Source organism: Saimiri boliviensis (genome assembly GCF_048565385.1).
Source record: "Saimiri boliviensis isolate mSaiBol1 chromosome 19 unlocalized genomic scaffold, mSaiBol1.pri SUPER_19_unloc_3, whole genome shotgun sequence".
In the NCBI taxonomy this organism is placed as follows: Eukaryota; Metazoa; Chordata; class Mammalia; order Primates; family Cebidae; genus Saimiri; species Saimiri boliviensis.
The window spans coordinates 357288-372802 of record NW_027412504.1 but is presented as its reverse complement, the minus strand read 5'-3'; the positions used below and the strand labels follow the sequence as shown (position 1 = coordinate 372802).

General features: G+C 43.1%; 1 long non-coding RNA gene across 2 annotated transcripts in view; it reads left to right on the top strand.

Annotated features, from left to right (window-relative positions):
- Positions 1-15393, top strand: part of LOC141583315 (uncharacterized) — a 53860-nt gene extending 38467 nt beyond the window's left edge. For both annotated transcript variants that reach the window (XR_012515983.1, XR_012515984.1), the window contains 3 exons: positions 8525-8620; positions 10922-11056; positions 14273-15393. This is a non-coding gene — a long non-coding RNA (uncharacterized LOC141583315). The remainder of the gene's footprint in view (positions 1-8524; positions 8621-10921; positions 11057-14272) is intronic.
- The last annotated feature ends 122 nt before the right edge of the window (positions 15394-15515 follow it).

Sequence of the window (15515 nt, the reverse complement as noted above, 5' to 3'; positions counted from 1 at the left end):
AGGTAGGCTGACCCCATTCCTTGGCTCTTGTGAGCAAATGCTTCATGAAACAGAGGAAGGCAGACATCTCCTTAGGGACTGGTTTCCTTTTCTGTAAATTTCTACCCAGTGCTGAGGTGGCTAAATGAACTGGTATTTGTAGTTTCAACTTTGTGAGAAACCTCCTACTTTATTTTTCCACAGCATATATAATACTTTACACTGCCCACAAGAGTGAAGTAGAGTTTTTCTTTCTGCAAGTCTATCCTGGCCCCTGCCTTGAAAAACTTGCATTGCCTTTTGGGTAATACTTATTCTCAGTGAGGTTTGCCCTCAGTGGGGCATGTGAGTGTCGCTTTGATTTCTTGGGGGATGACTAGTGATGTGGAGAAAATTTTCTTTTCCCTGTGAGTCAGTTTTATGTCTTCTCTTCAGCAATGCCCCTACTGTTCCTTTGGGCACTTCTGACTTGTGGATTGGGTTTTATCTTGTGGCTCAGTATCCCTTGTTTCTTGTGTATGTTAGTTAAGGGTTCCTTTCAGAGACCTGATGTTTCATAACGTTCTCCCAGTCGGTAGGAGGCCTTCTCATTGGGTTTATTGTTTTGCCTCTTTTGCAGAGTCCCTAAAGTTGTCCTTAGTTTCAGGTGTTTATATTTTCTTTTTTTTTTCCTCTTTCCTTTCTTCATTCACCATGTATCTTGCTTCTTAAAGCAGTGATTTCTGGGTCCTGTGAGGGGAAAGAGGAAGATGGCGAGGCTGTTGAACTGTCTGTGGGTATATTTTTCATAATTTGTTTTTGTTGCAGCTTGGGTGCTCGCATTCAAGTTGCCCCCAACTAAATACTCAGTGTGTTTTCCTTGGAGTTTTCTGGCTTCAGGATTTGACTTAAGTGTTCAGTTTATTGTGTGTTGATTTATTGGGTTCTGTGCAACACAAGGGTCCTGTTTCAGTTCTTTGCACATGAATACCCATGTTTCTCAATGGTTGTGTCTTTGGTGTGCTTTTGAATAATGTGTTGACTGTCTGTTGTTTTGGGTGTGTGTTGTGGCTCCCTTATTTTTTCCATTTGGTTATGGCTCCACTGAGAATGGCTGTGAACACCTGGGCTAGGCCCAACATGAATGGTTCTGTACGGTTGTGTGATAAGGATGACTGTAAACTGTGACATTCACCCAGACCAGGATGGCTATCAACACATGGGCTGGCCCTGGTGAGGACAACTGTGAATACCTCTCTTGAGCCCAATAAGAACAGCGATGACCACCTGGGCTAGGCCAAGTGAGGACAGCTGTTGATACCTGGACTAGCTGTAGTGAGGACCGCTGTGAAAACTTGAGCTGGAGGCTGGGCACGGTGGCTCATGCCTGTAATTCCAGCACTTTGGGAGGCAGAGGCAGGCAGATCACAAGGTCAGGAGTTCAAGACCAACCTGGCCAATATGGTGAAACCCTGTCTCTACTAAAAGTACAAAAATATAGCTTCGCATGGTGGCACATGCCTGTAATTCCAGCTACTCAGGAGGCTGAGGCAGGAGAATCACTTGAACCCGGGAGGCGGAGGTTGTAGTGACCTGAGATTGTACCACTGCACTCCAGCCTGGGTGACAGAGCGAGATTCAGTCTCAAAAAAAAAAAAAAGAAAAGAAAAAAAGAAAACAAACAAACAAAAAAAGAAAACCTGAGCTGGGCCCAAAGAAAACAGCTCTGAAAACCTGGATTGGACCTAACTGAGGATGGCTGTGAATACCTGAGCCTGCCCCAATGAGGACAGATGTGATCACCTGGGCCGTCCTCATGAGGGTAGCCCTAATATTATACCTTGGCTGGATTCAGAGAGCAAAAATGTGAATGTCTAAGGTGTCCCTGACAAGGTCTACTGTGAACGCCCAGGCTGGCTCCCGTAAGGATGGCTGTAAGTACTTGAGCAGGGCACAATAAGATGGCTATGAACACTTGGACTTGCCACGAAAAGGACCACTATAAACGCCTGGGCTGGGCCCAGCGAAAATGACTAGAAACACTGGAATTGGGTCAGCTGAGGACGACTGTGAATGCTTAGGCTGGACCCGGTTAAGAGCTGGGAACTTCTGGCTTGGGAATAATGAGGATATCTATGAAAACCTGGACTTTGCCCAGAGAGGATGGTCATGAAAGCCTGGGCTGACCCCTAGCAGAAGGGCTTGGAACACATTGGATGGCCTCTATGAGGGTGACCAGTAATACCTTGGCTAGCCCCGATTACCACAGTTGTGAACAAATTGACTAGTTCTGATGAGGATGACTATGAATATCGAGGCTGCTGCCAATGTGGATGGCTGTGACCACGTAGGCTGGCCTTAATGAAGACCACTGTGAACACCTGTAAAGGCCCAGATGCGAACAGCAATGAACACCTGGGCTGCTCCCAATGAAGCTAGCTTTGAACAGCTGGGCTGGGCCAAGTGTAGACAGTAGTGGAAACCTGATTTGGCTCAGATGAAGATGGCTATGAGCACCTTGCCAGGCCCAGTGAGAGTGACTATATAATACCTTGGCTGGTACCAATTATGATTGTGAACACCTTGGCTGCCACCAGTGAGGATAGCTGTGAACACCTCAGCTGACGTCATGTAGATGGCTGTGACCACCTAAACTGGCCCTCGTGAGGACCTCTTTGAAAACTTAAACTTGATTCATTAAGGCCAGCTGGAAACACCTGGGCAGGTCCTCAGGTAAATGGGTCTGAACAGTTGGACTCTCCCCAGTGAGGACCGCTATAAACAACTGTGCCAGGACTATTAAGGAAGACGATTAACACCTGAACTGGGAACAGATGATGGCAGCGAACACTTGTCCTGATGAGGACAGCTGTGGTGAGCACCGAGGCAAGGCACAATGAGAACAGCTGTTAACACCTGGTCTTGGAGCCTGTGAGCATGACAGTGAACACTTAGCCCTGGAGAGGATGGCTGTAATCTTCGAAGCTTGGCCCAATGAGGACAGCAGTCCGCGTTTAGGCTGGCCGCAGTGAAGACAGCTGTTAACGCCTGGGCTAGGTCCCCATGAGGAGGACTGTCAGTAGCTGGCCTGGCTCAGAGGAGGACGGCTGTGAGGACCTGTGCTGGCTCCACTGAGGACAGCTGTGAACACCTGTGCTTAGCCCAGTGAGGCTCGCTCTGATCACCTGGGCTGGCCATTGTTAGAACAGCTGCGATCACCAAAACTGGGCTGAAGATGGTTGAAAACACCTCAGCAGAGCTAATGAGGACGGCTATAAATACCGGGTTTTGCCCAGTGAGGATGGCTGTGAGTAACTGGGCTGGCCCTGATTAGGACGGAGTGAAGACCTGGGCTGGGCCCAATGGGAACAGCATTGAACACCTGGGCTGACCTTGATGTGGTCGGCTGTGCACACCTTGGCTGGGTCCAGTGAGGATAGCTATTGACACCTAAGCAGGGCCTCAGTGAGGACCATGATGAACACCTAGATCAGGACAACTGAGGATAGCTGTGAACATCTGGGCTGAAGGCAATGTGGACAGCTTTTAACACCTGGGCTGGTCCCAGTGAACATAACTTTGAACACCTGGGCTGGCCTCAGTGAGGATGGCCCTGATGAATATCTGGGCTGCCTCCCATGAAGATGGCTAGGATCACCCGGGTTGTGCCCTGGGCTTGTCTGACCCCTAGTCTGTGTTGGGCTGGAACCTTCTCTAGAGGCTCCCAGCTCTCTTCCCTTCACCTTCCACCCCAGCAGACCCTCAGGCCTTTTTTGTGCTCACTCCTTAAGCTCCCCTTGGACTCTGCTACAGAGGCTTGGCTTGGCTGCCTTGCGAAGGTGGAGACACATCTGATCCAGTCACTGCGGGGGGTGCCCCATGTGGCAACTGCTCCGCTGGGGCTGTTTGGGGCCCAGGACCCTCAGAGCAGAAGACTGGGCTTGTGTGCAGAAGGCAGCCTTGGGGTGCTGACTCCCCCAGTGCCCAGTTTCTGACAAAACTTAGCCATGCCCTGATACCTACCCACCCATGTCAGAGGGTTCTGTGACTTCTAAGGGTGTCAGAGGCAGGTCCTGGTCATGGTTCCACCATGAGTGTGAGAGGAGATTTCTGGGTCTCCATTTTTTGGCACAGAATGGGGAGAGGGATGTCTGTGTTCGCCAGTGGGTGGCTCAGGTGGCGTCTTGGGGGAAGAAGCCTCCACGAAAAGAGGACTATGCAAAGATGGTGCCATCCAGGCCACCTGTCCTGGCTGGTGGCTCAGGAGGAGAGGTGACTGAAGAGTCCCTGCACCCCACATTGGTCCCCCCTGCTCTACATTTTGGGAAGAAGGAATTTGTCTGGGACTCACGCTGCACTGTCAAGATCATGACAGTTGTCCTCATTGGACACCAAGGAGGTAGCTGCCCTTGGCATTTATCGAGTGTCCAGTGTATGCACTAGGCTGTCCACGCATCTTCAGAAGCCAGCGTTTTCTTGATGGTTTGACAGAGAGGTGCTCAAACTGAGGGCACTAAAAATGGGACAGGCTGTCAGATTTTCCAGATGGAGGGATTGACTTGTTAGTGAAGTTGGGCTGTGGGGCCATGAGTTGAGGCAGTCGGCTCTCCAAATGAGGCTCCTGTGGACCACTCAGTCCAGCCTGCCCTAGGCCTTTGCTCCTCACTGGCTCAGTGCTGGGTATCAGGCCATGATAGGATGGGCAATCTGATGCCTCGGTGTGCCCCTTTTCTTTCATGGTTTAGACACAACTGCGCTGTATGACTGCTCCAATAGACATCATAAGACTGACAGAATGGAAGCTTTGTGACATCAAGGTACCAAATTGTAAACACCAGGCAAGGGTTGAGTCCCACACCCCTAAACTTAAGGAATAAACTGTTCTGACTGCCACAGGGTTTTCTTTTTCTTTAGCAGCTAAATAAGCACCGTTAAAACCATGATAGCTCAGCACCAGACACTGACTAACTGGCCCCTAACCCATGTTCTAGCAGCCATAACTATAGCTCTGATGGGACAGGAGATTGTTTTTAGTAACGTTCTTGTATGAAGAGACTACCCACCACGGACTGGCTGTGGCCAGTTGATAGAGGCTGTGCACTTGTGTGCCTTGTGTCCCGAAAAGACCTTTTGAGGTAGAGAGCCTAATTGTAATACATTTAAACACTGTCTTTACCTCAAAGCGAACATGGGTCATATGTTACATGCATGTTTGGTCTGTACATGTGCATCAGGACCACTGTCATGAATATTCATAGCTCCTCCTGTAACCTGCCGAAAGTTTCTATTTAGCCAGATTATCCAGAGTAAAGCTCCTGCCCCGACTCCCTTCCATGTGCTGTGCCAGGCTCTTCCCTTGGTGGGAGACGTGCTTCCCAGCCTGTGGGATGGCCCCTTTGTGGGCCGTGTGTAACCTTTTATAAGAAATAAAGTTTCTTGCTGAGCAGAAGCTCTTTAGTTCAATTAGGTCCAATACCAAGCCTCAGCAACACATGATTTACCCACATAGCAAGCCTTCACTTAAACTTGTGAATCTAAAGTAGAGGGAAAAAGCCCCCTCTCCATTTCCAAATTCATACATCATGTGATTGTTTAAGTTAACAGAGTGGGTGAAACGGTTTGTTCATAGAGCAACATTTCAGGTCTAAACTACCTTTTGTTACCTGTTATCCTGTAACACTGGTTAGTTTCCCTGAATGTTTGTATGTACTTGTCAGTCAACTTACAGTGGCTGTTGCAGAAGTAAAACCCACAGTTATCTTACCCTTGGCCTGTGCCATAAAATGACAGGCCCTTTTTCACATATTTGAGAGGTATTTTGGGATTTTTAAACTGGAATATGCATGTGGCTTTTAAAACATGTTTGCAGTTTTCATGCTATTCTCCTTTTGAGAAGTGGAGTCTGTGCTCTCACTCACTGGTTAACCAGACTTGACACTAGTGCTTACTTTTCACTGGCAGATGATGTCGAAGTGATGTTGTGTAACTTCTAAAATTATGTTAAAAATGCCATGAGCATCTGCCTGCTTCACTTGGGACACGCGCCAGTGTCTGAGTGTCCCGAGACTGCCTGCTGCTGGGAAGTCTGGTAAGTTCTCCAGCCAAGCCCAAGTTCCTCTGTGGACCTGAGCATGACGTCACGTCCAGATGATCAATCCCCTGTTGTGGATTCCATCCCAGTCCGTGAGACTTCTCTGCAGTCTCCAGGCATCAACATGCACCAATAAGCTATCTTTTCTGTGTTTTGCCTGAATTCCTGTCCCTGTGAAGCATTAGCAAATTGAAATGTTTGTTTTCTACCAGCATTTGGGGTATTAGTTTTTTGTTTAAAAAAAATCACAGTAAAGACATCAGGAATAACACACTTGCAGGTCATTCACTAGGTACAGAAGAATGCACACTGAAATCTGGACTTGTCTTTCCCTCTTCTGCAGCCTACCAGCTTCTGCGTCTGGAAGTAACAACAATGAAGTTTCTGCACATCTTTCTAGATTTATTAATTGAACGATCATGTAGCACTGACACCAAGACAAAACTTTGTAAAAGGGCTTTGACTATCAATGTAAAAGACTCATTTATTTTCATATACGGTGAACACTCAGGTGGCAGCAGGAAGGAAAGCCTTATGCTCATTCTTTTGTATTCTTCCTAATATATTCTGTTTTTAAAAATTTCCTTCCCATTTTGGCATTAAGAGATATAAATCTGTTGTCTAGATTTTTAATTAAGTTTTCTCTCTCACACACACAAAAGTGTATATTTATAAATGCACACCCCATTTTTCTATTCAGTTGTTGATAATTAAAATTCTCTATTTTCACAGGTATGTTCCTTCCCAAATCCTGTTAACCATCCCCTCAGTGAGATAATCTCTGAAAAAAAATTTCAGTATTGGCCGTGCATGGTGGCTCACACCTGTAATCCCAGCACTTTGGGAGGCTGAGGTGGGTAGATCACGAGGTCAGGAGTTCAAGACCAGCCTGACCAACATGGTGAAACCCCATCTCTACTAAAAATACAAAAATTAGCCAGATGTGGCGGCACACACCTGTAAACCCAGCTAATCAGGAAGCTGAGGCAGAAGAATCGCTTGAACCCAGGAGGTGGAGGTTGCAGTGAACTGAGATCGCACCATTGCACTCCAGCCTGGGTGACAGAGTGAGACTCTGTCTCAAAAAAAAAAAAAAAAAAGTATATCAATGCAGGTTTTTTTTTTTTAACCTAATCTATGACCCATTTGATTTAATAATTTTTAAAACCTATGATGAATCAACACTGATGGAAATTTATACTGCATTATTTTACATCTATTTTTTTTTTCTTTGAGACAGTCTTGTACTGTTGCCCAGGCTGGAGTGCAGGGGCGGGATCTCTGTTCACAGAAACCTTCGCCTTCTGGGTTCAAGCTGTTCTCCTGCCTCAGCCTCTGAAATAGCTGGGATTACAGGTACTTGCCACCACACCCAGCTAAATTGTGTGTGTGTGTGTGTGTGTGTGTGTGTGTGTGTGTGTGTGTATGTGTGTGTTTATTTTTAGTAGAGATGAGGTTTCCCAATGTTGGCCAGCCTGGTCTCGAACTCCCGACCTCAGGTGATCTGCCTGCCTTGGCCTTTCAAAGTTCTGGGATTACAGGTGTGAGCCACCATGCTTAGCCTCATTTCATATCATAATGGGTAGTATCAACCATTTTTTAAAAAAATTACAATTCTCATTTTCCAAAAATTTTATTTCTATTATGTTTTGGGAGTTTTTCAATTGCCTTCAAAGTGCTAATTCCCATGGCCAGAGCATAGGAATGTGTGTGATCAGGTGTTGACTGATGAACCAGAATGCATATTTGATCCTGGAGTTTGAGGTTATCAGAACTCTCCATTTAGAAAAGCATTCTTTATATATTTTCAAACAACCCATGCTGAACACACAGTGCCAATTTCTTATTCATCTGTCAATGAATATCCTGCCATATATATATACGTATATATGTATGTATATGTCAGAGAAATCTCTAGATAAACTTGAGATTCAGAAATCAGTATGCAAACTTAGTTGCACACAGAGAAAAAAGAAGGTGTTATATATGTAGTAGAAAAGCTTTTATACAATTACTAAGAATTACATTATCAGAGATTAACTTTAAAACTGAACTTACACATTTTAAATTTAATTTGGAGCTAGTTTAAAATTGTTGAACCTAGGACTGTGGTGACTCAAGAATAGTAGAAATGGGTAGGAATGACATTTCATATCAAACATGGAATCTCCCCTTATTCTCAGTGAATTAGGCTTTCCTCTCTTCACCCTGAAATTTTCACCATCAAATATATATTGGGAGGCAGATCTTTTTTTTCCTTTAATGTTTATTTCATACACACAGAATAATGTTGTGGGTCTGGGATTCAGTTTTGAAATGAAACATGCAGTCCAAGTGACCCCCCTGTCCATGTGAAAATGGTCTGGTCTAGATCAAGCAGTTGCGCCCCTTATTGTTACATGTATGTTTGCAAAAATTCTATGGTGATCTGTTGCTAAGGTGATCTGATGATGTAGGTCTTGCCTTTGATTTCAGGTGCTATTCTGGCAATCAAAGGTTGGCAGGTAAAAGCAACTTGGAAATTTTCTCTGGCTCGCAAGATGGGGAATGTTTCTAACTGTTGTCTCAGAGGTATGTATGTTCATTTCGGTCTCCTGACTGTAATTTCTTCAGGTGGGCCAGTTTTCCTGTATGTTAAATGTCATTCTGATTTTTAAAAATTTCCCCAATTCCTATTTGTCTACAGGTTTATAAATATGTTTTAGAGTTTTATTACTCAGTTTATATTTTTGATTCTATCAAGATATTTTATATATATTTTTCTCTAGGAATAAGTACTGTTTCCCATGCCAATTTTTTTTTTTTTTTTGTACACATGCTTCCATAGAGTAGATAGAGAAGACACACAATAACACCGCCTTCATCAGGATCTTGATACCAAATACAGTATGAGACATTCCATGAAACACCAAAGTCTTCTGAATACAGATGTCAAAATCTGAAAACAAATATTAGAGCAGTTTAAAATAGGAGATATTTAGAAAATACAAATAAATTTCATGATGGGAAACACTTTTGCCTAATTTAGAAGTTTTGAGGAATTCTTTTAATTTAAAATTTTTTTAAAAGATAAATCCAATCAAAAGGACATAAAAAGTTAAGAAATAGGAAACATTATTAGAAGTCATGTAAGATTTATGAGAATTTTACCTTGCAGTGAAAACTGCCTGGCATTAGATAAATTGGTTCATAAGGTCTTATTAAAATTAGCTATAATATTAAAAATACACTAATGCAAAACTAAACTTTTAGTTAAAAAAACTATTCTTAAGACAATAATTTGTTCTCAATGAGATTACAAGAGGTAATAATTTTTCATTCTCAAATCTGTTTCTTTTTAAAACTTCTCAGATTTATGCCTCAGAATTTCAACTTGTACCACATCCCTTTATAGATGTTTTACAGGTCACATATCATTGCCTTCTGTTTCTCTTCCCCTTAAAAACCTTGATCTTTTTACTTGGCTAGGATAACTGTCTTCTTCAAAGTTTCAGCAGCAGCTTTAACTTCCTTCCTCCACCCCACAGCCTTTTTGATAACTATGAATTGTTTCCTATGAACAGAAAACATCTCATGCTGATAGTAAGAGCCATGTATCTTTCTGTTGAAGCTGCTAAATTTTCTGTTTACATTCCTCTAATGTCAACCCATGGCTGAACACTATGTCTAAATAAGTTTGAGTACTCTTTTCATCATGTGTGACTTCTACATTATTTCAATATATTTTCTTGAGACACTGCCTACTCTCAGGTAGTCCTTAGTCCAGGCTGCTCAGATCATTGTGCAGAACAATAGCCAGTGAGACATTGGGGGTTAAATATTTAATTCACTAAATCACTGAAAAACCAACTTGGGTGGCCACATTTTCAGTTAATTCCCATTAACTGCTTGTGCAAGGTTGGTTAGTTGAAAGGAAGTTGATTCTTGGCACAGCCATTAGGTGGCAATTGGTTTGGAATGTCCTGAGATCTGAACTAGCTTGAGAGCCAAGCAGAACTTGGTACCTTGGGGTGGTCAGTTGGTTATGGAGGGGTGCTCACTGCCAGGCAGCTGATGGTTCTGGGCCCTGGGTAGGATGAACAGACATTTAAATTTGTTCCTCAGAAAGGCTTTGTTTGCAGAAAAGTGCCATATTTTAGCCCAGGAGTTAAAACCTAGAGACAGGAGTTTTGTTTAATGACTTGAGCTCTTCTCTGGACTCAGCCACCTCTTCTAGGACATCAGCCTTCCCGAAGAGTCCTTGGTGCAGAAGGATTGGGAAAGGGAGTGGAAAGAGCTCCAGGTTCAGGGTCCAGGCCATGATTTAGAGGCCTTAGTTGTTCAGGAATCTCTGTCCCGAGAAAACCAACCAAATACTTGTCCCAGATCTATCTTTCATCAGTGTCATGACTCTACACAGGTCGCTTCCAATCTCTTTATTTTACTTCCTTAAACTGTCAGCTCTGGGTGGCAGTTCCCCAAGTGCCTTCTCTATATTTACCACTACCAAGGGCTTGGCTTATTCTTCCAGACATAAAATAGTTGAACACTTTATGGCACTTAGAAAGCACTCACCTTCTTAAGGCTTTATGTCCATGTCACTATTTTTACCCTTTTAGCATAACATAGGCCATTACCAAGATTTCCCCATGCAGACCAGGGAGTGGAGGCACAAAGGGGTCTATAGAATTTCCTCAGGTTTGAGCAGCTTCTCAAAAGGCCTTGAGCTCAGATCTTATGTACCAGACCCTATGCTCTTGGTCACTCCAATATACTACCTTTCTATAATGTCTCATCTCAATACAGGTAATGCCTGTACAGTTATATGTGCAGCTTCTCTGATCTTCTGCAGCAAGATATCAACAACTGTCTTCATTTTAATTCCTTTCTTAGCATGTTGCATCGAGGAACAGGGAATGGATCCTGGGTTCACCGGAAAATCCACTGTCTGCTGCCACAGCCCTAAGAAGAGAATCCTTCGTCACTGGCCTCCCATCCGTTTACGCCGTAGAGTTGCATCAATGGAAGGTATTGTGGAAATTCATTCAATTCATTCGTGATATGATTTCTAGATTCTTCAGTGTCTCATGTTTAAGAAAATTATAAAATTGCTATGCTATATTCTTTATGTCATGTGTGCAAATTTAAATGTATTAAGACAATCACTAGGCTGGGCCCAGTGGCTCATGCTTATAATCCTAGCACTTTGGGAGGCTGAGGAGGGTGGATCATGAAGTCAGGAGTTCGAGACCAGCCTGGCTGATAAGGTGAAACCTTGTCTCTACTAAAAATACAAGAAAAAAAAAAATCTAGCTGGGTGTGGTTGTGTATGCCTGTATTCCCAGCTGCTCGAAAGGCTTAGGCAGAAGAATCGCTTGAACCCGGGAAGCCTCTTCCCGAGTTCCAGTGAGCCTAGATCATGCCACTGAACTGCAGGCTGGGCGACAGAGCAAGACTCAGTTTAAAAAAAAAAAAAGAAAAAAAAAGACACTTACTAGTACTACAGCTACAGGAATAAAAGTGCATTTCCATTCCAGGACTGGATTTCCTTTTAATAGTAAAGCACATCTCAGTGCAACTTGTAGACATTTTGCTGATTGTTAAACATCAAGTAAAAAGGACCTTTTCCTGAGACAGTGTTGCCAGGTATTTTAATTGATGGATGTCAGTTCAAACTGTTTTGAATTAACCTAAAAATGAGAGAAGTAGTACAGGAAATTTCCATATACTCACCTTCCTCAGTTTTCTTTTGTGATCACATCTTAAGTGAATGTGATAACACTTGTTACAATGTTACAGCTGAACCAATAGTTATACATTCTTACTAACGGAACTCCAGAGTTAGCATCTACTTTCACTCTGTGTTGTCCTGTCTGTGGGTTTTGACAATCTCATGATGTCATTTATCTCCCTGACAAAATAGTTTTATGTCCTAAACATGACCTGTGCTGCACCTATTAATGCCTGTCTTCTGAGGACTCCTGACAACCATGGATGCTAAGTTTCTGTTCTTAACCTATCTCCTTGACAGACACCAGCCCCCTGTCCCCAACACCCCAGGTTGCCTAAGGGATTTTTTTTTGGTGGAACCAACATATGGACAGTCTGTGTTTCCTAGATCACTAGAGGAAAAGTTTGGTTTCTACCAGTATTTGGGGGTATTAGGGGTGTGTTTGTGTGTGTGTTTGAGATGGAGTCTCACTCTATCGCCCAGGCTGGAGTGCAGTGGTGTGATCTTGGCTCACTGCAACCTCCTCCTCCCAGGTTTAAGCAGTTATCTCTCTTAGCTTCCCGAGTAGCTGGTATTACAGGAGTGTGCCACCATGCCTGACTAATTTGTTGTTGTTGTTGTTTTGTTTTGTTTCATTTTGTTTTTGAGATGGAGTCTCTCTTTGTTGCCAGGCTGGAGTGCAGTGGCCCAATCTCGGCTCACTGCAACCTCTGCCTCCCAGGTTTAAATGATTCTCCTGCCTCACCCTCCTGAGTAGCTGGGACTACAGGATTCTGCCACCAAGCCCCACTAATTTTTGCATTTTTAATAGAGATGAAGTTTCACCATGTTGGCCAGGATGGCCCTTGATCTCCCGACCTCGTGATCCGCCCACCTTGGCCTCCCAAAGTGCTGGGATTACAGGCATGAGCCACCACGCCTGGCCTTTTTTTGTATTTTTGGTAGAGATGTGGTTTTACCATCTTGGCCAGGCTGGTCTTGAACTCTGACCTCATGATCCACCTGTCTTAGCCTCCCAAATTGCTCAGATTTCAGGCACCCACCACCACTTCCGGAAAACCTTTTGTATTTTGAGTAGAAACGGAGTTTAACTATATTGGCCAGGCTGGTCTTGATCTCATGACATTGTGATCTACCAACCTTGGCCTCCCAAAGTGCTGGGATTACAGGCCTGAGCCACTGTGCCTGGCGTTTTTTTGTTTGTTTGTTTTTTGGTTTTTGTTTTTTTTTGACTTCCATAGACTAGATACTGAAGAAACCACTGAAACACCAACTTGGGTGCCACATTTTCAGTTAATTCCCATTAATTGCTTATTCAGTTGAAGGAAAGTTTATTCTTGGCACGGCCATCAGGTGGTATTTTGTTTGGAATATCCTAAGTTCTGAACTGGCTTGAGAGTCAAGCAGAACTCAGTCCCTTTGTGTGGTCAGTTGATCATGGAGGGGTGCTCATTGCCAGACAGCTGATGGTTCTGGGCTCTGGATGAACAGACATTTGAATTTGTTCCCCGAAAAGGCTTTGTTTGTAGGACAGTGCCGTATTTTAGCCTAGGAGTTAAAACCAAGAAACAGGAGTTTTGCTTAAAGAGTTGAGCTCTTCTCTGGACTCAGCCACCTCTTCCAGGACATTAGCCTTCCTGAAGAGCCCTTTGTGCTGGAGAATTCAGAAAGGGTGTGGTAAATGCTCCAGGTTCAGGGTCCAGGTTGTGATTTAGAGGCCTCAGGTGTTCAGGGATCTCTGTCCCCAGAAAACAAACCAAATACTTGTCCAAAATCTATCATTCATCAGTGTCGTGACTCAAGGCAGGTTGCTTCAAATCTCTTTATTTCACTTTCTTGAACTGTCAACTCTGGGTGGCAGCTCCTGCTCTGCCCATCTCTCTGGGCTGATGTGGACATCACAGGAAAGAACATAAATTTTTCACAATTTCTAAAACATGGACCCATGTCAAGAATGAAGAGAATTTTACCCTCCACTGTCCCGGAGTCCCCCAGGTGCCTTCTCTGTGTTTACCACTATCAAGGGCTTGGCTTATTCTTCCAGACACAAAATAGTTGAGCACTTTATGGCACTTAGAAAGCACTCACCTTCTTAAGGCTTTATGTCAACGTCACTATTTTTACCCTTTTAACATAACATAGGCCATTATCAACATTTCCCCATTCAGACCAGGGAGTGGAGGCACAGAGGGGTCTATAGGACTTCCTCAGGTTTGAGCAGCTTCTCAAAAGGCCTTGAGCTCAGATCTTATGTACCAGACCCTATGCTCTTGGTCACTCCAATATACTACCTTTCTGTAATGTCTCATCTCAATACAGGTATTTGCCTGCAGTTATAAGTGAAACCCGCAGTGCAAGTTCTTTCTGAAGCACAACTCAGATTCAGGGGGCTTTACTCTGCAGAAGATGAACAATGGGATTAAACATTTAAGCTGTGAATAAGTAAATGCTCATTTATTTGATCTTCTGCAGCAAGATATCAACAGCTATCTTTATTTAAATTCATTTCCCAGCATGTTCCATCCACGATGGGAGAGTGGATCCAGGGATCAGTGAAGAATCCACTATCCGTCACTGCAAGCCTAAGAAGGGAATTTTCTGTTGCTGGCTTCCCTGGTGTATGCGCCCTAGAGTTGCACCAATGGAAGGTATAATGGAAATTCAGTCACTCAGTTCATTCATGATACGATTTCTAGATTCTTCAGTGTCTCTCATTTCAGACAATTATAAAATTGCTACACTATATTCTTTATTTTATGTGTGCAAATTTACATGTATCAAGTCAATAACTAGTGCTACAACTACAGGAGTAAAGGTGTATTTTTTTTATTCCTGATTTGGGTTTACTTTTAATAATAAAGAACACCTGAGTTCAACTTGTAGACATTTTGCTGATTGTTAAACATTAAGTAAAAAGAATGTTTTTCTGAGACAATGTTGCCAGGTTTGTAAAATAATGGATATCGCTTGAAACTGTTTTGAATTAACCTAAAAATGGAGGAAGTGGTACATAAAATTTCCATATACTCACCTTCCTCAGGTTCCTTTTTGTGATGACATCTTATGTGAGTGTGATAACACTTGTGACAATGACTGTACCAATAGTGATACATTCTTATTAGTAATAGTCTAGGATTAGCATCAAGGTTCGTTCTGTGTTGCCTGGTCTATGGGTTCTGACAAACTCACAATGTGCTTTGTTACCCTGGCAGAATAATTTCACATCCTAAGCATAACCAATGCTGTACCTATTAATTCCTGTCTTTTTTCCTTATGATTCCTGAAAACCATGGATGATTTTACTGCCTGCATAGGTTTCCTTTTCCAGAATTTTATAGAGGTGGAATCATAGAGTATGTACCTCCTCATGACTAACTTACTTTACTTAGCAATGTACATGTAAGATCTTGTATATCTTTTTGAAACTTAACAGCTTAAAATTTGTTGTCAGTGAATAATATCTTATTGGGTTTGTCGAACAGTGTCAGTTGGTTCATTTACCTCCTGAAGACCATCTCAGCTGCTCCTTCCAATCTGGACAATTATGAATAAAGCTGCCCACATTCTTGGGCACATTTTATGATGAACATAATTTTTAAATTCAGCTGGGTAAATATGTAGAATTTTGATCACTTGCTGGTAAGACTATATTTTCCATTGTGAGAGTTAGGTAGAATTCAACTGTAAAATTGTATGGGCATGTTTTCTTAAAGTTATTACTTAGCGATTTAATTCTGTAATAAATCGAAGCCTACC